Source organism: Trachurus japonicus, chromosome 4, assembly GCF_045865225.1.
Source record: "Trachurus japonicus isolate A0001 chromosome 4, Traja_1.0".
Taxonomy (NCBI): Eukaryota; Metazoa; Chordata; class Actinopteri; order Carangiformes; family Carangidae; genus Trachurus; species Trachurus japonicus.
The window spans coordinates 17,936,931-17,961,664 of NC_140910.1; the positions used below are offsets into that span (position 1 = coordinate 17,936,931).

Here is a 24,734-nt window from a genome sequence, read left to right on the forward strand (position 1 = left end):
TACAGTTTTATTCCTCCTATACAGCAAAACTTGTCTTGTGTTTACCCTTTACTTGAGGGTGATATAATTCCTCGGGCTATTTTGCAGTGAAACCCAGTGAAAGATAGAACAGGGACACTGAAATACAACAACATGAATAACTTTCCCAACTGGAGAGATCCAAGCGATTTTGTTACCAGCTTTGCTCAGTGGTCACAAATGTAGTTTTCACGTTGTTTTGACTCTGGCAAAAAGCTTGAGTTCCTCTTTCATTTCCCCACGGTTGACAACCCCAGCAGCCCTCAGCGGGACGGGGAGGATAGAGGTGAACGTGTCAGTGTGAAATGAAATGCTCTCTATCTCCTGAGGGAGGTCCCTGCTCTATGTGGCCCGCCACTCAAGGAGAAATAACATTGCGGTGTTCACGGATTTGTGAGGCAACTTGTGTGAAAAGACGGACATTTGACTGTGAAGTAAAATCGTGTCAGCGCGCTCAGGAAAAATGTTGGCAGAAACCTGTTCAAGTGTGTTAGCTAATCATCCCATCTGCCTTTGTGTGTGATTGTACACCAGATTTAAACCTTAATCCCTGATCGCTGATAGTAGATGAGGCCTAATCCATGAGGAATGTGACTGAGGCATCCTCTGAACATATTGGGTAGCTACCATGCCCCTAAAAATATTATCAAGCTCAATCATAGGGGACAGCAACATTTTATGAGGTTGTAAAATGACAAAAATCACTGCTGTTGGAAAAATAAACTTATAATAATTCGATAAACCAGTTTTCCCCACCTGATGCTCACAGTTTCAAGGTTTTGTTCACTGAGTCCAAGATGCAGTGTAACACTGTCAGGGAAAGCGTCAATATTGTTACTGCATTACAGTGTAATGCAACAGGCATAATGTAAAAGGTTGTGTAGATTGCCCAAATGTCATCACAATCTTTTATACATTCGATGCCAATGTTTTGGTGGAGATCCAGGGACAAAAGAACACAGAGTATAGCCCTGCTCCCCAGAACAGTCGTCCCAGAGTTTCATAGGAAATGATGGTCACACTATATCAAGGAGAACCTCTTTAGCCTTTCTGAGTTTTCCCTTCTATGTTATAGCTTTCCGTGTATGTATATAGTCGACATAGTAGACAAGTACACGCCAGAGGGATCAGAGAGAAAACCTACTTTTCTCTTTTGCATGAAATTCCTTATTGGGGGTCCAGGGCTGCAAAGAGTTTTTTTTTTTTGCTTATAGGCTGGCTCCAAACTCTTGAAAGTATTAAAGCAGCACAAGAAGAGCAAATCAAATTCTTTAAATATTAAGGAAAGGGCTGCAATGCTTCATATCTTGTTTCCTTAGGACTTTCCTTTACTAAAGGACATGTGTTTAGACAATTTTACCAGCTCTTATGGCTGCCACGTCTGGGTATACTGGGTCAGTTCACTCAGTTATGAATATTCATAAGTAAAAAAGGAAAAAAAAGGCTGCAGACTGCCAAACGGACAGTAGCAGAGCAAAGCCAGATATGGGTGGAAGGGGCAGAACATGAAGTTGGCGGCAAGTTTCCCTCTGAAGCTGACCAAGCAGAGCCCAGTGTGTGCTTCAGAGGGAACATGGGGCCTTGAACAGCCCTTAAGAAAAAAAAATATTGATGTTTTGGAGCATTGCAAGTTATCATCTTGTAACTTTTCCACATTAAAATGACTAGGGCCATGCTATATATTTTTTGGAGCTGTGTACTTATATTACACCAAATTTTTCCAGCAATATGTGATTTAAATGGTTGTGGTATGACATCATATCCCTTGTTGTGGCTACCTGCCAGAAGCTCAAAATTGACTTTTATCTAGTTTTGAACCACACGCTTTTTTTAAAATACATTTGGTCTTTTTGAAGTATTTATTTTTACCAGATGAGTTTAACCAGTCATTGGTCGTTTTTTACCCCAAGTTATCAGAGAACAAAGCCAGAAAAATGTTGGACCACAGGAGACGCCCTGTCCTGTGTCCAAAGACAGTCGGTAAATCACTGATATAAAAAAAAAAATAAAAAAAATGGTACTGCTTTGTGGGTGTCTCTGCCAACTTTAATCCCCTGCTCCATTTATTATGTAGATGAGAACACCTCTGCTGATAATTTGGCTGCTGGTAAATCTGATGCACATCTGGTTCATGAGTTATTAAAGAAATAAAAGTAAGCAGTGTCAGTTTGTGGCTATTCCCTGCCCACTGAAAAGTGTTGGTGAATCAGTGATTCTTGAAGTCAAACTGCTTGTTTGTGTTTCTATTGGTTTAATTGCCATCCATTTGTTATGGACAGGTTGATACATCAGAGGATAATTTGGCTGTTAGTAAAAAAGTTCATAATACATCAGAGAAACAAACAGGATAAAGGTTATTCAAAGCCTCAGCTCTCAACCTTTCCATGACGTCTTTCTTTGTTTGTTGTCAGGAAAGGCAAACACTTAATTTAAACGTGAACCTGCTTTTATTCAGTGTTCTTTTTGGTTTTAATAATAACACCGACCGAAGGAGCCCAAATTGGGAGATGCTACTGTAATGGTGACGACAAACCATGATCCCACGCGATTTCATGACGCCAACCATCGCTGTCCTATGTGTCACTGAGGCATGTGAAATCTTTTTTCGTGGATGCCAAGAATGAAACAATAAACACTAAAAAAATACCATTATGACATAAACACTCTTAATGTGTTCAGGCCAGCACATCTCATCAAAGGCAATGTCCCTGCCAAAACATATTTGCCTTTTAGATATCAGTAAAAAAAAATGAATTCTAGACGTCTTCCCATCAAAGTCTACTAGCCATCCATAGCTAATCACGCAAAATCTAATCAGGCTTCATGATGAAAACACATCATAATCATAATTTTCGTCACATGTGATTCCAGAGGAAGGCATATAAAAGCAGTCATCTCATTTCTGACCAATAGTCTTGTCAGCCTTGCTGGCGAATATTGCTGGGAGGTTTTATCAGCTGTATGTAGCTACTTAGTTTACATTTAAAGGAATGTCACGTCCATGAGTGGGTTGAAAACATTGTCTGGCTGACTTTTTAATGTTTTCGGCTGACCTGTTGTAAAAACGGACGGATTTCATGATGGATATATTTTACATTAGCTTGTGTGCATGGCTTTCATCTATTTTCAGAAACATCTTTAACCCCAAATAAATGGAGATCTAAAGTCTGTATCCTGTAAAAAAAAAAAAAAGTCTTTAGTTTGTTGCCACTTTCTATAAAACAAAGAAAACACAACTGGTCTGCCAGGATGTCGGATGTTGATTTGTCCAAAGATGATGTTGTGGTTGTGTTTGACTGACGTTGGCCGCGGCTAGGCTAGCTAACACACTGTGGTCAACTTTTCTTCTGGAGTTCTTGCAGGAATGACGACTTGAAAACCAGGATGGATGGATTGTGTTAGTTTGGAGTCATCGATGTTAAGGTGTTACCGGGATCCACGGTGGATTTATTTGGCATGACGAGGAATATTGCACCATTAGGCAGCTGTGCATTGGCTTTAGTCAATAGACTGAAAATGAAGGACAGGGCAGTCCAATGCAAGAACAGTCCATATACAAACATCTTATTAATCCACATTGTTGCAAACGGAAGACAATTTCGGAGCTACCACAGTGCCGAGCATGCAACAGGTGGAGTTGGTCCAAACACTAGGTGGGTAGTAGCCTAGCATGCTAAGTTACATTTACTCCGTTGCATTTACTTGAGTAACTTTTGGGATAAATTGTAAGTTACTTCTACGAGTAGTTTCAGCGCAGCATACATTTTACTTGAGTGTATTTGTGAAGAAGAAGCGGCACTTTTACTGCGTTACTTTGAGCTACATTCCACTTGTTATCGATCCAATGCCCGATCTGTTTGTTTAGGCTGTTTTGGCGGAGATACATGACCGCACACAAAATCTCTGCGGTAAACAGGGCGGCCACTCCGCCTCAAAAATTAGAGGAAACTCACTGCAGTCAGTAAATGTGTTCTGGCTGTGAATCATAGACGTTATAAAAACTGTGAATAAGATTGTGTAAAGTGCTGTTATGTGGGGGATAATGACAATGAGGGGCAAAAAAAAATTAACGGGCGACGTGGAGACGTGGACCGTCCGACGCAAAGCGTAACGTCACCCACACACACAGGGTCACAGTTGGCTAGATAGACACACACAGGCACGCACAAGAGTTCATGGACAGTTCAGACCTCTGTATGCAAGTATAGGCCTATAGGTTATTGTTGCTGAATTTGTCTTAATTTATGTTACTTTGTCAAAATTTAATTTATTGTCTTAAATGTCTTTTGGCAATATCGGAATTTTTTCATTGCTATTTTTTTTGTGTAAGCCTCCATTTGTGCCCTGATCATTAAACAAGTGAATCAAAGGTTACTCTGCTCACTACTTGAGTAGATTTTTCACCAAGTAGGCCTACTTTCTTACTCTTACTCAAGTAAATGTTTGAAAGACTACTTTTTACTTTTGCTTGAGAAACAGTATTCTAAAGTAACTATACTCTTACTTGAGTAAAATCTTTGGCTATACTCTACCCACCTCTGCACAGGGACAATCTGATTGTTTGGTAGTCTCACTAGCCAGGGCGGATTGCAACATGACAAAAAGACATAGGGGCTGCAAAGGCAGAGATCAGATTGCAGAGGTAGTAAGAAAATCTGTTAAAACAGTGACAGGAACCAGAGAGCAGCGGCAGCATTCATTCAACCGGAAACGAATGCCGAGAGCTGAGAGGTAACTTTACTCAACTGCATCAGTGAGAAAATGTTGTGTAATGTGACCTACGCTTGCATTCCTCTGATGCCATGTATTTATGCACCATCCTGAATCCTTGTCGTGTTATAAACCGTATGTAGTGTCACAACCCTTTGAACAGTGGGAAGTTCCCTCAGGTAAAGTGTGCAAAGCTGTGGAAATTTCGTAACGTCTTCATTAAAGGCTCAAAAATGTCTGCCATGAGCCCTCAGAACACGTCACAAAGTCTTTGAGTCTGTGAATGTGGACATTGACATTGGTCTTGTGTCCTATTATTTTGCCCACATTACCTGTCACCCCACATGCCGGTGACTGTGGGGTTACCACTGATGTGTGATGATGATGTGTCCCCAGACCATGGAGGCAACATTAGCACCACCACTACTAGAGGTTGTAGCCAGGCATGATTAAGAACTGCTCACTTCAACCTTTAATCTTGCGTTGCTGCTTTTCGGATGGTAAAAGACAACACACTCCAGACTCTTTAAAATTGTGGATTTCTCTAACTCAACCCTCATGCACACTTCAGCATGTGGAGGAATCTGAAGCAGCCTACTTACAGTTGCTAAGCTGTGATTGGATAATTGCTGTCTGAGGAAGGGATTTAGTGAACAATAAGGACGCCCACTCAGTTAAAACTGAATGTGCTTGTTCTTGTTTGGGATGAAAGCATCCACCAAATGACCACAGTAGTCATTCCCGTATTCGTTATGAAGTACTACCGAGTGGTGATGGGTATGATTACTCATTACATAATCTCACCCTGCATTCAGGCCATCACTATGCGCATGCACAAATTTCAGGAGAGGCACACATTTTCCACTTCACACAAATCTTTCCAGGGTTGTGCCTGTGCATTTTTTAATAATTACTTGAAATTAACCTTTTTGTTAATTTGAAATACACTACTTCTCTTGGTAATAATTTAGAAAAATGTGAACATAAATTCAAGTGCATACTTTTAATTATGTAAAGATTCTCTTAATTTGTCTTTTTTCAAACGTCTCCTGATATAACACTTTAAAACACACATTAACTTGTCATTAACAATTGCGTTACAGGTTTCACATTGAAGTTACTCTGTATTCTGAGAACAGTTAGAGCTGCAATTTTCTCCCTCAACTGGAAAGTTAGTTTCGCAGTCTGACCACACACATTACTGCTGAAATGAGGAGCCTCCTTATCTGAATGCATGCTGCTTCTTGATACCATTATTTCAAGTCTTTCTCTCTTAACTGTCAGCCTTTTTTGTTGCCTAAGGCAATTATATCTTTAATTGAACCTGTTCAGTGTTTAATTGGACACCTTTTCCTCATCATATAACATTATTCTCTATTTAATAGATATTTTTGAACTCTTTCAGGCACATAAATACACCATCAAAATTACCCATCCACCTGCCTTAAATGTGGCAGGGGCATAATCAAAATGTTCTGATGGGTTTAAAATAATAAGAAAGATTATTTTTGTTGCTGGTTTTAATGAGGACAAATTGTAAGGTTGCAACATTTTATGTCTATCAATTGGAAACAGGACTTAATACCAGGAAAGCACTCTTTAACTTTCGTAACTTTTAAAGGTAAAGAGAAGTTTTTCTTCTAAATCTAGTCTGCACATCAAATGACTGCTCCATCCAGAATAAATCATTAAAAGGATACAGTATGTCTTTACTGATTGTCTGCAGTAAAATGTTCATGATTGTTGCTTGTTCCAGTTCACAGAGAGGTCAGAGGTCAGCTGAGTTACAGAAGCTGGTGGAGATTGACCCTTTTTAAGCTGTTGTGATGCCTCGTACGCTACAACACGCTGCTGCCCCAGGGTAAGTGCCATTCATTTAAGGAAAGTCACACGTGTAAATCTCACTTTGACCTTTAATAAGTCCCCCACCCTAACCCCCTCCCCTTTTTTTCTGTTGCATCCCACCTGTAACGTGACATAAACAAAAAAGGCCCCTATTTGACGATTGAACTTCAGATGGATTCATGTGCTGCCTTTTATCTTTTACTGCAATAAGTGAAAACTAAGAGAGTGCAAATAACAAGCTGGCCATGTGTGAGCATACAAATAAATCATTTTATTCTCATTAGCTACAGTGATGTTGTTACCCTCATTAATGTTTAGTTAATTTACTTTTATGATCAAAGCAAAACAAAGGAGTGGCAGTGTTTTAAGCAAGAGAAAAAACTTAATTTGATTGTGAGTAAAAATCAATGAACGAACAACATTAAATTACAGAGATTAAATGGAGTTAAAAAGAAAAAAAGGAACATAAATGAAAAATAGTCTGCCAAACCCACCAGTGATTATCTACTGCACTAGCAAGAATAATTTATAATATGACAGTTTCTCCTAAGGGATAAACTATTATGTGTTGCATTCATGTTTCAAACTGAAAATCTATAAACTGTGTAAAAAACTGATATTTCTCCTCACTATACAGGCCAAGTATAAGTGCACATGATGAATTATTCAAAGATTTCATCTTCAAGATCAATTTATTTTTCAGTGTATTTGCTTTTAAAGGAAAAAGCTTTCACTGAGCCATGTTTGGACCTTAACAATTTATAATTTTAAAGTAGGCTCCAAATTCTATAGCTATTTGCCGGTTTATACGGTAATTTTTTTAATGATTGTCACATCAATAAAGACCTAAAAATTCTAAACGGTAGCCTACACATCGACAACACACTTTCCAGAACCCTAAAATGTATTCAGATGCAAACACTGTCAGAGTAGAAGTTTCATCTTATTTTTCTGCGACAGAGGAAATTACAAAGATTTCAGACTCTAATAAAGACTGCATTAAGGTATTTGGAGAAAGGGAATTGTCGATATGGTGGCCTGATGGCGCTCAAATCACTTGTAAAGCTATTACAAATGAAAAGGTGTAGGATGCCCTCAAGAAGATATTGGCTGCTGAAGTTAAAAATCCAAATTTCTCCTTCGAGTTGAGTAGAGAGCTGAAATGATATGTGATAAACCTGAACAGCATGGCTTACCACAGAGCATATGACATTCACAGTATTTATCTGTACATATACCCTAAGATACATAAAGGCTATGACTCAGCCATGACGGGGTATCTTTTCTCATCAGAGCTACTTATTGTTTATTCTCAGCAAAAAGCAATTTGAACCAAGTACGCATCTAATAAATGGAGTGGCCTGTGCTGGGGCTATATCCCAATAATATGAAGGCAATTTGTAGTGGGGGGATTCAAGACCAGAGGAAATCAATGAAAAGACAGAGCACAATGATAGAGCCCCTAAAAACTCTTACATTACACCGCTGTCTCTCCTGACTGTGTGAGACCCTGACACATGGAATAAAAAGCACCATTTGTATTCTGCACAGTGATGCTGTGACACAGCCAAGACAATGGTTTGTCCTCTCACCTCTCCCCAAATCAGTGTGGATTATACTTCTGATTAATGTCATATCGGCTCAGGACATACTTATTTTAGTTCTTCCCCCCAAAATGACAAATTGCCGGTTTTTCTGTTTGTGTGCCCCTGTGTCTGTGCGTGTGCGAGTGTGTATGCAAGGTTTCATCTGGGTTATGTATCCAGGGCAGCTCTGACCGATGTTCTCTTGTAAACCAGGGGGTAGGTGTAATTTATCCCTTCTGTATGATCCAGACGATTGCCATTTTTTTTCGCTCGGAGGTGATGTGGCAGCCAGGAAAACTCTTGGTAAAAGAGATGTGAACCAGAACACACACATAAAGAGTGCGTCTACTCATATATAGGCACTTACTGTAATTTGAGCTTTATGTTTTTGCCTGAAGTAGCTTACAGCTTGTGTTTTTGGAGCCAGGCTCTTTAAATTTGACCACTACAATAAAAAAATACCACATGCTGAAAAAGCATTTCAAACAGTTCATGTCTGGGATACATTATACTTTTTAATTAAATTAGTAAATTGGTTTCATGAAATCAATAAACATAATGTGCAAATAAAATGAAGGAAATATATATATATTTTAACAAATAACTCAAACTGTAGTGAATAAATTAAATATATACAGAGGACGTAAAACCTTATTTTAGTGGGCACTGGGCAGTGGAATCAGTTTTATTTATACAATGCAGCATACAGCATATGCTCACCTTGACTGGGATGAATCCATATTATAATATATTATAATACCACACTCCTGCATTGTTCAGTTGATAGGTCATCATATCAGATGTGCATGACATTTGCTGGCAACTATTTCACGTGTAATAAAGAAGAAGCATCAAAATAATAATAGGAATTCTGCATTTCCATACTGCCTCCTCATTTTTCCCCATATCCATGTGAGTAGTAAAACAGTGTGTGTGCTGTGTGTCACCTGATGAAGTGTGCTCATATAGCAGCGCGTACCGCCCCAGCACCAACCCCACCCCACCCCACCCCACCCCCTCCCCTCGTACACCTCCATCCTGGAGCAATGTTAGCCACGCATGCAGCCGGCAAGCAGAGGAGAGAGCCAGGCCAGGGGAGGAGAAGATGGAGTACGGCTCCTCCCTTTCTGTCTCAGGGTGACAAGGCTTCTCCACCACACCTTCACATTCATCTAATGAGGTGATAAAGTGAATGAATGAGGCATGAAAGGAGACATGCTGCTGGGGCCGGTGTGTTCCCAAGATGCCACTCCCCGCCCCACAACCTTTTGCTTCCCTGTATTTTGCTGTTGAGGACAGTATAGGAGGAAAAAGCTCAGAGGAGGATGAGGCAATTTGTGCAATGTGTCTGCAACACATTTATCAGTCCTGGCTGGCAACGCATACAACTTTCATATGATACATGTTTGTTGCGATTGGGCTGTGTAACAAGGGTGAGGATCATTGTGGAGTAAAGATTGTTGAAATCATTACAGCAATCCAATACTTGCCTCATTGTCGTAGTTAAGCCACTTTGGCTAAACCACTGCAAAAAGCAAATGCTAGAGCTTTACAGTCCCCCCCCCCCCAAAAAAAAGAAAAGGTATTGCTCACCCGACTTAACTCAAGTTCACACAATGAAGAAAATGAATTCATCCTCTTTTTGTTGGCGAATAATGCCAAGAAACAAAAGAGTCCCTTTCACTTTGACTGTTCAGCCATGTTAATGTTTAAGATTTGGCCAATTCTTTGTCATGCAAAAGGACACACTCAAAGCCCTTTTTTCTCTAGGAGCATGTGCAATCACTCTGAGAGATACCGAAGGAGTATGCCAGGCAGATGTATTAGGTGAAATTTAATTCAGCCGAGTTATTTAAGGAAACACACTGAGCCAAAATGACTTCTCACAAAAGAAAAGAGAAAAAAAACCTGAAGAAACGCTGTATATTTTAAAACTTTGGATATTTCCTTCTGATTTGCTGTACAACACTGTAGGTAATTGTTAAGTTTTTGAGCTGCTTATCTTGCTGAGACAGAGGAAATTTCAAAGTGAATGCATTTGTAATATTTGCACATCCGAGATAAAGAAATGGCTGTATTTTTAATTAGAAGTGTTAGAGTCTAATAAAGTCAGTGTTGAAGTGTTTTGGAGAGGAGGTAGTCTGATGCAGTCTGATGCAGTCTGTTAAAGCATAAAGAAATCAAATGCAGACCCAGGCTCATCATCAGCCACTTCCAACAGAAAGCCAGGGGGCATTAATCACTAATGGAGTTACCTGAGTCCAGCTGTTAGATGTGACTCAAATATTGACGTTATGTCAGTCGCATTTGCTACTTCCATTCAAAAACGTGAATTCTGAAACAGTATCTCGTGGCTGGAGGCCCAGTAAAGGTCTGTGTTTCAGACAGCTACTGGAGATTAGTGTGCTTTCTGGAAATAATGACTTTCTGCTAACAATCTAATCTGTCAGTCCAAACACTGAGAAAAGCCCTGTGTTTCACATCCCACTGAACAGATTGGCGGATTGTCTGTAGTCAAGACAGACAGTGGATCATATCCCTGCGCTGCCACCAGGGAGCTACCGAGGAGCTCAGGCACATTAACCAAATCCTCATATTAACGCTAACGAACTGGGAATTGTCAGGTGCAAGACAATCTCAAACACAAAAATCAGAGTTATGTTTTGTTCTCCTCTGAGTTGCAAATACAAGGCCTTGACGAAAGCACCTATACAGTGTGTGTGCATGCTGTCTGCTTAAATGGCAGCCACTGAACCTCATCTTGAAGATAACACTACCCGGGGAGGACAAGCGCAAATGCTTAGCCCAGGAGGCAGGCCTGGGAGTAAGGACAGCAGGAGAGCTCAATTGGTATTCCTGCTCGAGTTGCATCCCGGAAGGCCAGCCCTCATAAATAATATGATAATGCCGTGTTTCCAGTGCTGCTGAGGTTAGCTGTATGGCAGGGGGAGAACAAAGCACAGTGCTATGAGAGTGACCCAAGGTGAGCGGCAGCGACGGACAGCCACGGATGCTTCCTTTAGGGTGATTGCACCCGCCACCATGTCGGAAAACGTAGGAGATGAGGAGCGTTGACAAGTTTAATCAAACTGTGTCTGTCTTGACAAGTGCAAGATTTGAACTGTAAAAACGTCTGACAAGGAGGGGGGCCCTTGTTTATGCAGGAAGCACAGCGCTGCCGCTACTGATCATTTACCCCGGTTTGGGGATCTGTCTGTAAAACGCTTAGGCCCCCTTGTTTAAGCGGAGGGGATCTTAAGATACCCCTGCCTTGACCCAGTCTTTCAAAAACAAAACCATGCTCCTGCCAGATGGGGTATAAGAGCGGAAACATTGAATTTAACACTGCCACGGGGTGCAGAGATGGAGAAAATACAGGTTCGGTGTCTCCATGCAGCTGCAGCACAAAGGGGGCGACTGCTCTTTGAAATCAACATACAGTACACTGAGGCTTTTTGCAGAGAGCATAACTACTCAACCTGCTGTTTCTGCACCACAGCGGCATATTTTGACATCCACATCCTTATGCAGAGCTGATTCCTTCTCTAATGGCATCTTATCTCTTTGAGTTCACTGTAAGGATGATAGGGATGTTAACAGTGTACATATACAGTTATTATGCCAGAGGCAGGTTCTTTATCTCCTCGTGTTTATGTGTCCCTCTCTCTGTCTCTTGCCTTCATATCTATCTCTTATATGTCACATTCAGTCTTTGTGATATTTTTAGCCCCAGTGTCTATATTGACTGTCAGTATAGATATTGTTTTTTTTTTTTCATCCCAGCACACTATAGTGAAACCACTCAGAAGTAAGCAACATTTGCCCGCTAAGACGGAAAATGTAAACTGTAATTTAATAAAGTGCGAGGTGTTCCTCAGTGTAATGGATTTGCAAAGAATGTACTATACATGGAGACATCTTTTAGCTTCCATTGGCCTGCGTAACATTTTACATTATTGTGCTTGGGGGGATAGAGCTCTGATATAAATGCTGTGGTGCACTCAAACAGGCATATTTTTCCCCAAACAACAAGCCCGACACATTTTTATGATAGCTGAGACAGCATTATCTGTATCACCCCATGATCACTCAAACTATTTTCAGGTCTCCAGAGGCTTATTTCCAACAACATTTCAAAGCTGAGAATGTACATCTCCACATTAACATATCAATATCTTTATTTTCTTTTTTCCAAGAATATTGATGTGTTTATATTGACTGTCCCAAAAGAGCATTTACAAAATCCTCCTCCACAAAAACAAGTCACCTCATGAAATGTCTCACTGATATCCAGTGCTTACCAGCGAGTCCAATATCTGATTTATGTGAAAGATAGTTTTGATAATTTACATGCAGTTGTGGCATTTTTTTCTTTTGCAAAGGCACAGTTGATATTTCCTGTTCAGACCTGTAATGGATGTGCCTGTTAATAACACAAACAAGTAGATTTGTTTTAATTTCACCAGTAGGCTATATCAGTTTTGACAGCCACATCTCCACCGCAACACAACGTTAAAAACAGTGAGTCATATACTTATAATTTGAAAAGGAAGGTTGATATTCAGTGATAAGAAAAATAAACATAACGCATTTGGAACATTTTCAGACAAACAACATGACTTAGTTATACCCAAGCTACCCAAAACTTTGAAAGTTACAAGGCTGCAACATTTTATTTGTGGTCTGACCATCCACCACCTGAATCCCAATGCCCTCCTTTTCTTCTGTACTGTATTTAAATGACAAACTGCGGCCCGGTTCTAGCCGTGTCTGCTTCAAGTAATCCTTTCATGGTGGGGAAATTTATTCCTCTCACTTTTCATGCATGGAGCATGTATTTGCATTTTAAGACATTGTGCTCAATTTAGAAAAAAAATTCAAAAGGCCAGCTTTATAATCCAGTTAGTCATCCATCTATGGACCTACAACCATGTTCTCATACGAGCTGTTACCTCTTATAAATATTAGGATGCCTGTATACATAATGTTTATGTTGAAGAAATCTTTGTATAGAGATTTGTATCACCTTAATGTTTTTTTTGATTCAAGTCATTAGAGCAAAATTATCTGTACATAAACAATATTATCATAAATATTTTTCATCTAGAAGCACACATTATTCTGTGCATCACTTGAAAGTCAAGTCATGCGGTTTATGTTTACCATCAAGTTATTATCCCAGCATATTATATTGATATCCTACTGTATATCAGCAGTGTATCTAATATTATAAATTATTCTCAAAATGAATGCTAATGCAATGCTATGCTAAAGCAACTACACACTAATCCCAGCTAAAATTACCTGAGAGCCCCTTAAACGATGATGCTGACAGCTGTCAGCTCACACTTCGGCTGCACATGTTATGTTGAAGTCTGAGATGAAGCTTTTTGCCTCCTGGTTGGTTTTAAAAGCTCTGGAGATCCAGATTTACAGAGACTATAAGCATAAAATATTGAAAATATTGCAGCATTTAGCTGAAGATTTATTTAGGAGCTTTTGACAGCTGCTACCCAGCTAATAGCTCAATTTTCCTGCAGTGAATGTGATGGCCCCAGCTTCCCACCAGCTACAGCAGGGGTGGAAACCTTTTCACCATCATGGGCCATTTCCGTTTTTTATAACATCCTTTGAGGTTCATACTGTATGAAGTTATTGAAGACATAAATCAAACTAACCTCTTTAGTAAAACGATTGGAACTGCTTCTATTTGGTGAGACGTTTGATGTCAGATGGTAGTATTGATAATGCCACAACCACAGCTGTCTTTCCAGGTATGGGTCAGCCACTCACTCTTGAGTTGAAATGTGTCTTTGCATGAGTGAGTTTTGACAAGAGATGCTCACAGCAATAGGTTGTCCCAAACACAGATGCAAACTTCAGTGCATGTCTCCTCAGAATGGGAATATCCTGTGGACATACACACAGTTTACAGAGCTCCAGCAGGAGGAGGTTGTTGTTGTTGCTAGCTCTGAGCTCGTCACTGCTTTGCAGCTCAATGATTCCATGTTGTAGGTTGTCAGCCACATCAGCTTGTTCCACATGAAACGATGTAGAAAATATGTTCAGTCCCTTTTGTTTATTTTTCATGTCCTGGAACCTCTCGCCAAATGCCTGAAGGAGTTTTGCACACTCACCAGCATATTCTGTTGTCATAGCAGGCTTTTGTTCTCTCAGGCTAAGAAATGCACTGTGCCTCTGCCTCCTATTTGCACTTTAATTTTGCATGAAATGATCTGACATTTGAAAGCAGGGAGCTGAGAAGCTGGTTGGGACCTTGGAGCTTGACGTCCAGCTTTGAGCGGTACTCGGTAATGTCCACCATGAAGGCCAAATCACACAGCCACTTGCTATCACTGACTTCCACGACAGCCCCCCCCACGCTTTCCCCCCTTATCTCCATAAATTGTTTTACTTTGTCCCTCAGTTTGAGAAACCATGTGACCGTATTTGTGTGACTCAGCCATTGTACCTGACAATGGTAAGCCAGATGTCTGTACTCAGGTGTCTGTTTAGCTCTCTGCCTTTAATGAAATGTGTGCTGGAAATGACAGTCATCACATTACTGTACATGACAGATGACTCATTTATTTTTTCGTCCATGCAGTTAATCCCCATTGCAGGCTCCATCTGTGGTAAGGCCACTTAACTTTTCAAATGGTAGTTCAAATGTGTTCATAGCCAAAACTTGCTCAAACTAATCCTCACCATTGGTGGTGCCATGCGTGGCATGAAAAGACAGCAATTCCTCCCTTGCATCAAACTTGGCAGTAATCCCAAGCACAAAAAAGGCTGGTTGGGTTGTATTTGTTATGCCTGTTATTTCATCACAGGCCAGAGAGAAAAACTGGAAATTTCAATGTTTCTTCAATATCTCGTGCCATATCAGTAATCTGTTGTGTACTGAGTCTTCATGTGAAAACTGCCTGGTCAGCACCCAAACTCCACCAAAAGATTATCAACTTTATCCAAGCACACGTCCTTGCAACTCATCCAGTTTTGCCTGTTTTGATGTTTTGAAGCGAGACGTTCTGTATCTACTTCCTGTCTTGACAGTTGCCAGGATGCATGCCAGCGATGAGAGCTAATGACAACTATGTGCATGTTGTATTGATGCTGACTGCACTCTAAAAATGAAAACTTAAAGTTGTTGGCCTTACCATATTTTTTCAGCTGACTAATCAAAAAACATTGAGTTGTGTTGTAAACTAATAAACATTATTTATTTCAACTATCTTTTTCAAGTTTTTTGGCTAAAGTTGGCCTAACTTAATAACTTGAGTTAGCAAACCTCAAAACTGTGCATTTGAGGTCAGGACAAGTTCTAGAAGTTGAGACAACAAGAACTGGGGTCTCCAATGCATATCTGCAGGGGTTCCACCACAACGACACTGCTGCCATGTGCTGCCGACATCTCTTACACTTCTTACTCTCAAGGTGAGTATTTTGCTCAATATGGTACTAAAAGTCAGGGTTCACGTGTGCAGATTATACATTATTATATATTTATTGTCCCCCTCACGGCTAAAGAGAGTTGTAGATATGAATTGTTTACCAGTTAGCTCTGTTAGCTCCGTTAGCTCTGTTAGCTCCGTTAGCTCTGTTAGCTCCGTTAGTGCGGCTACAGTGGAACTGGAGCTCATTTATTAAACACAATGAGCAGTGCTACAAATAACTGGTATACTGTTTATGTGTGCCTCTGATGTTAAAGTTTAATGTTACTTTAGAGACTCATTTTTACAATTGGGTGTCATGTAAACATGAATATATGACATTAATTGTTGTTAATTGTCTTGGTGGACTGACAGGAGAAGATTGAGGTGCAGCCCATGGTCACAGAAATCCAGGAGAGATGGCCTGCCCTGTGTCTTAAGGAACAGGTAAGAAAATGTGTGTGAAAAAGTTGCTAACTATTTTATATCACAGAACTATTGCTTGCCTTATACAACGAGTAATTCAGCACCTTGCCAATAAAGGTATTCAGAAACTGACTACTTAAGAGAAAATCCATGTGAACTGGTTCGGTTGGATTAATGTGTGCTGTTTTTTGTTTATTTCAGATTTGCAGCAAGTTCTGATGTGTAACCAAGGAACTGTTGTGGACATTTAGAGCAGCCGTGCCAGGAAAAGGGACAAGACAGGGAGAGACGCTTGGCTGTTCTTGATGAACAGGTGAATTCATGTTATAAATATCATGTATTTTTGATTATGGTTCAGGGTTACCTGAGCAAGCCCTTAAAGGGATAGTTCACCCAAAATTGAAATTTCTCTCCTCGTGTCGACTAAGGGCTGGGAGAAGTTTCAGAGTTATCTGTCGCTTCTCTGAGTTACAGGGGGTCTTGGCATAGCAGTGCATGTCCATATAACGGTTGCAAATGGATACCAACTGTCTTCGTAACAAAAAGACACACCAAAAAACATCCAAATACCTCCATAGTGCTAATGTCCCTCTTGTATTGAAGCCCCGAAATGCGATATTGTCCTGAAAAAAATTAAATCTGTCTGTCCTCTTCCCGGTTCGTCCAAATTTGATGGATGCCACCCCAATATAAGACCTAAGTTTAAACTAGTCACAAATTAATCTCAGCTGCACTGTTTTTAACCAAATGTCCTATGGCTTTCCTGTGTCCAATTTCCAGACATCACAATGCATCAAAGCAGAGCACGTCTAGACCTCAGATTTCAGAGACACTTTTCCTGAAACGCCTGGTGAGTACAGAATGTCTGTTTTTATTTTTGGTCAACCATGAGTGCACATTAATTATCATGCACATATAATTCTCTATGCCATATTGCTTTAGAATATAGAAAAGATGAAATATCCACACCTTGGATTGTAGCTCCCAAAAAACTGTATTAATCACCAACGCCCCATATATTTTTGCCTTCCACCTACAGTAGCGTAACCCAGCTTAATGGCTGAGAGCCTCCTTTCTCCCTGGAACACAAGTAATTTATTTAACCAGCCATTTAATTTAAGGTTGAATATGGAGTTTTACCAGAATACCACAATCTATTGATCATTGTAGGCAACAACAACAGAAGAATAATTCCTGCAGTCCGTTGCCAGACCGCTGCTTAGTGTAGCACACTGTTGCTTGGGACGCCGCTCTGACCAGAGTAGCACAGAGAAAAACTATTTAGGATATTTCATTTCATTTATTAGTTTATTTCATAGGGACAGTGCACCACTAATCAACAGAGTTAAAAGAAAACTGTAAGTGGGGCAGAGTTAGCCAACAAGGCTAGTTACCTGATGTTTCATTTTTACCGCCATTGAACAGCTTCAGACTAATTGTGATGTTAGATAAATGACTTGTAGCTTGTTACAGGGATGAATAGCAATTAGAATCACAGGCAAAAAAACTGTATAGCACAGTAACTGTACACTACAGGTTTACTCAGGCTGAGACACAAATTTAAAATTACACGCTGACATAGGTGTTTAGTTATCTTAACAGTGTTTATATTGAATTTGGTTGAATTTCTGCTTTCAACAGGACACCGATCCAGAAGACAGACAAACAAAAGGGGTCCAAATGGGAGTGCTCACCGTGTTCGTGGATGGTGCACCGGCCTCGCTTCAAACTGTTAACAGCATTGCTGTGGTGTTGCTGTAGTGCTTTTTGACTGTGTTGTGGTTTGGACTCTTTTAACAAGTTTGGCCACACCAGTCTGCATCTTTTTGTTTGTGGGTGCAGTGTACAGTACTTGCACTAGATAGATTTAATCATATTTGCTGGAATATTGCATTAAATGTTTAAATAAAGATGTTTTACTTAACTAGTATTATTTGTATTTGTATTATTTGTTGTTTTAGTTGCCACAACTTGAGAGTATTTATAAGTACAACTTGAATTTTTGAGTTTTGATGCATTTGAAAGGTAACTTATCTGAAACAAAAATAATAAGTTGAGACTACTAAATTTTAAGTGTTTAAAAAACTCAAAATTTGAAGTTATCTTTAAGTTAATTTACAAGTTATCTCAACAAAAGATAATTTGTTGGCTTAACTTTATGTGGTTTTATTCAAAACTTGAGAGTTTTAGTTGGACTCAAAACGCAAAAATCTATTGCAGCCAGTTACCTAGAATTTTTGAGTTTTCACAGCCCTTTATTTTTTACGGTGTGTGATGTGGACAGGTGTATAGCTGGAAAGAACCACCTGGAAGGACACATTAGAGTTGCTTTTTGTGTTGAATTTTACATTCATGAGCAATTAAAGGGTGGCACAGTGGTCTTATAATTAATAGAAACCTCACCTTCCAGCAAGAAGGTGAAGGTTCTGGGTTCAATCCTCGGGGACAAAGCCTTTCTCAGTGGAGTTTGCATGTTCTCCCTGTGTAGAGCTGTCACAATCATGAACTTTTAGTTGACAATTAATTTTAACGATTATAAATAATTGTGACAGGACTATCCCTGTATATGTTTGGGTTCTTTCTGAGTTCTCCAGCTTCCTCCCACAATCCAGACATACACACTCGGCTGATCGGTGGCTCTAAATTAGTGTGTGAGTGTGAATGTGAGTGTGTTGTTTGTCTCTGTATGTTGGCCCTCTGACAGACTGATGACCTGTCCAGGCTTTACCCCGCCGTCATCCAATAGCAGCTTAGAGTGGCTACACTGAAAAGCATTATAGACAATGGGTGGATGGATTGGCCATCACAGCAAGATGAAATGTTAACCCAAAGGAAAATAACACTGTAAATCATAATTATATTTGGGCTAAAAGAAGCTTAATTCTACATTTAGTTTCATATGTAACTTTGACATGATTGTTGCTTCGAGTTACAGTACCATGTCAGAATATTTTATTAATGGACAAAACTATCAATAATTTAACTAAATCAGTATCGTTGCATTAACAAATAAATATCAATAAATCATCAGTTGGTCCAGCGCCTGCTCTAACACCACATATTGTAACATCACTGAAACACCACTGGTTTGCTGCTAGACAAACAACCTGCTGTGTCCTTTTCTTTAATATGATGCCCCAGTGATCCAAAAGCTCTTGCCGTCTGCCGCAAACAGTCATGGGGAGCAGGAGCCAGTGCTGCAGCCAGAGTGTGTCAGAGTTGATTTCTGCCTGTGGTGAGGGCAACACTCAAACCGCTCGATTGACAAAGTCTGCCTGGAGGCTCCATTTTAAGAGTTCCCCTGAAAGGGGAGGCCTTTTTCCCACAGTATGGACATGATGGAGACTTTACCTTTGCAGTGGTTAAAACACCATGAAATTCTCACCAGAGTTAATATTGATCTGCAACAAAAGTCATTCTTTTCGCGCCCTTAGAATAAGACACAAAAATATCTCTTAACTCCATCTTCCCTCCCACACATATATTCATTTCTGTGCATATGTGGTGTGTTAAAAGTGCATTCAGGGGTGGTGTTTAGCTCACTTGGTAGAGCTGCCGCCCCATGTTGAGGCTATAGTCCTCACTGCAGGCGGCCCTGGTTCGAATCCTGCATCGGGCAACCTTTTCCTGCATGTCATTCCCCGACTCTGCCTCCCCATTTCCTTTCTCTCTCTGTGCTAAAGGCATTAAAGGGGCAACGAGGAGTTTCTAGTCAGTTATAAAAAAGTCTCACGTTAATGTGGATGAATCTCCGCTACCCACACTTGTTAATGGCTCCATTTTCGATAAATATATCGTTCTGTCTCTATCGTTATTTTGTTATTATTAGTGGTGGCGGAAATGCTGGTCGAGCCGACCAGCGTTTCCTTTCGCGGCGAGGCATGAGAATAACGCAGCTGAATCGCCGTTTATGGTCGGAACTACGACGGTATGTGAACCTCTTTGAACCTCTGACTTTAATTATTGATGAATGAAAACATGAGTCCGTCTTGCGCCGGTCAAAGAATTTCACGGTGTGCGCGGAGGCTCATAAATGTAGTGTGAAAACGCTTCGCTTTTCCAAAACTCCTCGTTGTCCCTTTAAAAGCCAAAAAAATATACTTAAAAAAAGTGCATTCAATGACATTTCTTTCATCGCAGAGTAGAAAATGGTCATAATAAACAGCATATAAAGGAGATTAATAGTGTTGTGATTCACCACAGACACTGACAGAGTCTGCTTTTCAAAAGTAACATCATGACCTTTTGCTCTTTTACATCCATGGGAAGTAGGCCGCCCTACAAGGGAGAGGGACAATGCACTGCTACAAGGGAACCATTGACATTATTATTCAAATCTATTCACTTGTGATTATTACTTTTTAATTAGTTACCTTACTCTCTAGCTCCCTCATCTCTGTCTGGAAGATTGGACTTTATAATTGTACTTAACAGGGCAGAATTATCTTTTAAAGATTGATGGTGCTGATTTCTTGGTACATCTAGAGTCCCTTTAGCCTTTTTAATAGAAATTAAAATGTATAAAACTATTTTGAAACTGGAAAAAAACAGATACAATATGAGAATATCATATCTGGCAAACAACAAAGGGCATTGGCAAAAAGTGCATTTTAGATGGTAGTATATTGTAAGATAAGCCAACAAGCCTTTAAAATCTAACCAAGAAGAACACAATTTTATCTGAAACTTAGTTTTTACTTTAGCCTCAATTCAACTTCACATGCAAGGCTGAATTACCAACCTTGGCCTTATGCCTTGTGGCTTTCTTTACCTCAGCTGTTGCAAATGTAGTTGAGAGGTTGTTTATGGCACAAATTTGGAATGTGACTTTGAAGACATTGCTGTGTGCAAAATATGATTTCATTCTTTCAACCATGATTATGTCATATTCACGCTTACAAGTTGCACATTCTTGCAGTAATTTGTACTCAATCAGTTTTACACACAGCAAAACCTTGGGCCACAGTTATTCAAGCAAATCACAGGTTATATAATGTCTCTCCAACAGTTGCACTGTAAAATGTAGATTTATAAAGTAGTGATTGGGTTCCTTTGAGGATTCTCTGTGGCTGTAGAGCATGACAGGGCTATGGTGTGCTGAATTCTTCCAGCATTGGTCACATTGCTAGGTGCTCTTCTCTCTTTTCAGGTCAGTGCCAATGTGGGACGCTGCAGGGGCATTGGTGCGAGAACACTTGAATGTCCATCAATATACTTCACTCATGAGAGACATGTGTTGAAAACCCCTGTAGAAGCAGAGAAAAAAGAATGAAGTGTGTTATCACAGGGGGGGAAAAAGCCCACTGTGTGAATGACAAGCCTCAGTAAGGCAGGAGGACATTGCATTGCCATGCTGACATTCATTCTGGTGGAGAGCTTACTGCCAAAGATATAACAAACCCTGTGGTGCTTTCACGGGAAGCAGCAAACACACACACACACACACACACATTGCTAAGCTTCAAAGCTCTTGTCAAACCACTTTAACCTCACCCCTCTCTGCACGTGACCCTTAACCCTCACCTTTGTTTTGCTCCTAGACTTTCCTCCTTGCATCCTGTGCCAAGCCAGGTATTTCCAATTTGCCCCTGTGCCCTGTGGGCTGGAGGAGCTGCAGTGCTCTGGCTGTGAACCGTAGGTGTGACATGGCAGATGGAAGGAGCGGTGGGAGTCTAGGTGAATCCTTCAGTCCTGCAGCAACTCCCCCGGGCTGCGAGTGGAAAGTGACCGAGGTAATTAATCCATTTTCACCACTTTTTTATCCTCCAAATATTGAGCCTCCTGGGAAGAGTGTTCACTGAAGGACACAAGTACACCAAATTCCATTTCAGCCTTTTCTCTGCTCACATGAAGTGGCTGGGGAAGGAGTGGGGTTGTGTAAAGGCTGGAAAGTAATGCGTGATATAGCCATGTTAAATGGAGGTCACGGTTGTAATGCTGTGGTGAAATACTCTGAGCGAGGTACAAACTTTATGTACATGTTCCTCATGTATCAATCAAGTGACATTGTAATGCATGAAATATTCCAAGAGACTGGAGAGGGTAATCTTCTTAGACAAAGTGTTTGAATATTGGACGGTCTGGTGGCTGGAGCCTTATGCATCAGCCTTCTACTAGGCTTCATCCAGTTTGTTGCATTAATTGTGATGCAGCTGAAATGTGAAAATCAAGTTGGCTGCCCACAGTTACAGCACATTATCCTCATTTTTGTACCCACAAGCAAGTTCTACATACCATTACAGAGAAACCCAGAAATTGGTCGAAATAATCACATTTTCCTACCCCTCCTGGCAATTTCCCTTATGAAATCTGTTCAGATCTTAGGGGTTGCACAGAAATTTCCATGTTGCATCATAATGAAAACTTTGGATCAAAGGAAGGAACACTTTAAATCTGTCTCTATAGATTAGCAGTGTAACAGCAAGTATTAATTCACAGAGAACAAAGGGGCACTGTGCTGTACAGGCATGTACAAGACACAGCATTAAGCTTGAGGAGAACCAGGTGCACAGCAAAGTAACAATAGAACATCCAAGGGGAAAATAAATATAATCATTCAGCTTTGTAGCAGCAGGTATGAAACAATTGAATTGAGATTCAGCACAGTGTTGACATCCGATGAAGGGACATAACCTCTGGTCAGCTGGGGCCATCAGTGGAGAGCTTAACGTTATAAACAAGAAAATGCCCAATGCCCCTTCGACTTTTTTACATTTTACTTAATAGTTGAATAGACTAGCTGGGGTTTCTCTTTGGAATAGCATTTGTTATTGCTTTATAAAAATTATTGAATCATATTGATTTTTATTTATCTATTTTATCAAGGCTACATCTTGTTATGTTTTTCTTGAGGCTAGTAGGTTCTTTTGTAAAGCGCGTTTAGTCTGACACTTATATTGCAGAACAGAACATGAGAAAATAAACTGTTAAAAATAGATTATAATTGCTAGATAGATATGAGTGCTGATACTGTAATATTCATTTTATCCACATGCACTTTATTATTACAGTATGACCCTATAATAAATGGGAAATTGATAAAGGCACATAGATGGGTGTGTATATTAATTTTTATGTATTCATTGATTTATTTGATATTATAATGTCTATAATTTAATTGTATAATGTCTTTCATCATTTAAACTCTTTGCAATCATTAATAGATTAATTATCTTTCCATGTTCCATGTTCTTCAGACATAGCAAATCTCCATTAGTATACCTGCCCAAGAATGCAACAAGTCAGTTTAGCATTAAGTCAAAGGATGGTCATTTATAGTATTCAAGGAAGTGAATGAAAATTTTGCAAAATCCGTTTTACCACCTCAAAATGAGCAGGTCCATAGGGTCCATTTCTGACAAAAAAAAAATCTCTTAATCTGTTTCTGTTTTACGAGTCTGCTAGGATGTTGGCCAACAAGTTGAGAAGAATCAAAAAGGGAAATAAATCACACAAATTAAAATATATGATAGAGAACCAACGTTACACTTCTGAATTCTGGATTATAATACTGCAGCAAGGATCCTTCAAAAGATAACTTGTCAAGGGTGACCTTTTGGCCCCCTCTAACAGCCACTGCAAAGAAGGCAGTTGAACATAAAATGTCTCTGCTTGAGTTTTGGGGAGAGAATGTCACATTTTCATGTTGCTCCTCAGATACCCCTAGCTGGGGCGTAACAATGCAGATGACTGATTACTTTTCATCTTAATCCCATCTTCCTGCATACTGCCCATGCTGTCAATACTCAGACAGATCTCAGGATATAAACTTAATTTGCACAACAGCAAATCTGTCCCTTTGAATTGACAGTCACTACAGTCAGAAGAAAGCATTAGTGTATTTTTGGATCATGATAACTAATGCAATGGTCACCCTCATCTGTGGTAGTTATATCAGTTATATTGGCATATGGAAGGGCAAGCGCCTTAAACTTTTCAAAAGACTTTTCCATTCCACATGACTTTGATGCAGTCTCTCTCTTACCCACAGATAAGTCAATTGATAATTCAGTTGTCTGGCACTGTGAGAGAGTGGGCCCAGTTCAAGAAACACTTTGGTTTCCATTACTTTTTCCTTTTAAGCCCCATGGTATCCAATCATCTTTTCCACCCGTCTTTATTTGATCCTGCATTTTAAGAATGTCAGAGTAGGGGTATCAAGTGCTTTCAGGATCTTTTTTATCTAACTGTTTGCGTCATTTGAACATTGGGAGGTTGTTATTTATCTCTTTCATCTCTCCAAGCTCCACCCTCGATGTGCTCCACCACATACAGAATCCCAGTCTGTGTAGGGGCCTGGGGCTGGTAATGGATCAAGGGTGATACGATTGCATGTTGGGCATATTGCAAAATCTGTGCATAGAAACAAAATTAGTTTTAATTTGTCTAAGTTAGTGTTTCAATGACTGCATAAATCAGTGTGTACATTATCCATTTGTTCAGAATTCAGTATAAGATTTGAGAAAAATAATGAGCTTCGGCTTTAAAGGAAAACCAACCCTTCTAAATTCCTAAATATCTTCCATTGTTAAATGCAAATCAAAGATTAAGTTTCCTCAGCAATGCAAACAAGCTTGATCTAAAAGAAAGAATCTTATAGAGCATGAAAAGCTGCTTGGAAAGTTCAAATAGCACCAGCATCATTAGCAACACTAAGTAACAGCATCATCAGTTTATTGTCACAGATTAACACTGTCACATTGTGACATAAATTAAC

At 39.8% G+C, this 24,734-nt stretch overlaps 2 long non-coding RNA genes across 2 annotated transcripts in view; both read left to right on the forward strand.

The window, feature by feature from the left end:
- Positions 1-24,734, forward strand: part of LOC146988781 (uncharacterized) — a 46,437-nt gene that overhangs the window by 14,249 nt on the left and 7,454 nt on the right. The window contains exons 3-4 of the long non-coding RNA XR_015035721.1: positions 6,485-6,589; positions 21,559-21,750. This is a non-coding gene — a long non-coding RNA (uncharacterized LOC146988781). The remainder of the gene's footprint in view (positions 1-6,484; positions 6,590-21,558; positions 21,751-24,734) is intronic.
- Positions 15,541-16,594, forward strand: LOC146988782 (uncharacterized). The gene is made up of 3 exons (XR_015035765.1): positions 15,541-15,596; positions 15,968-16,039; positions 16,220-16,594. It is a non-coding gene; the product is annotated as an uncharacterized LOC146988782 (long non-coding RNA).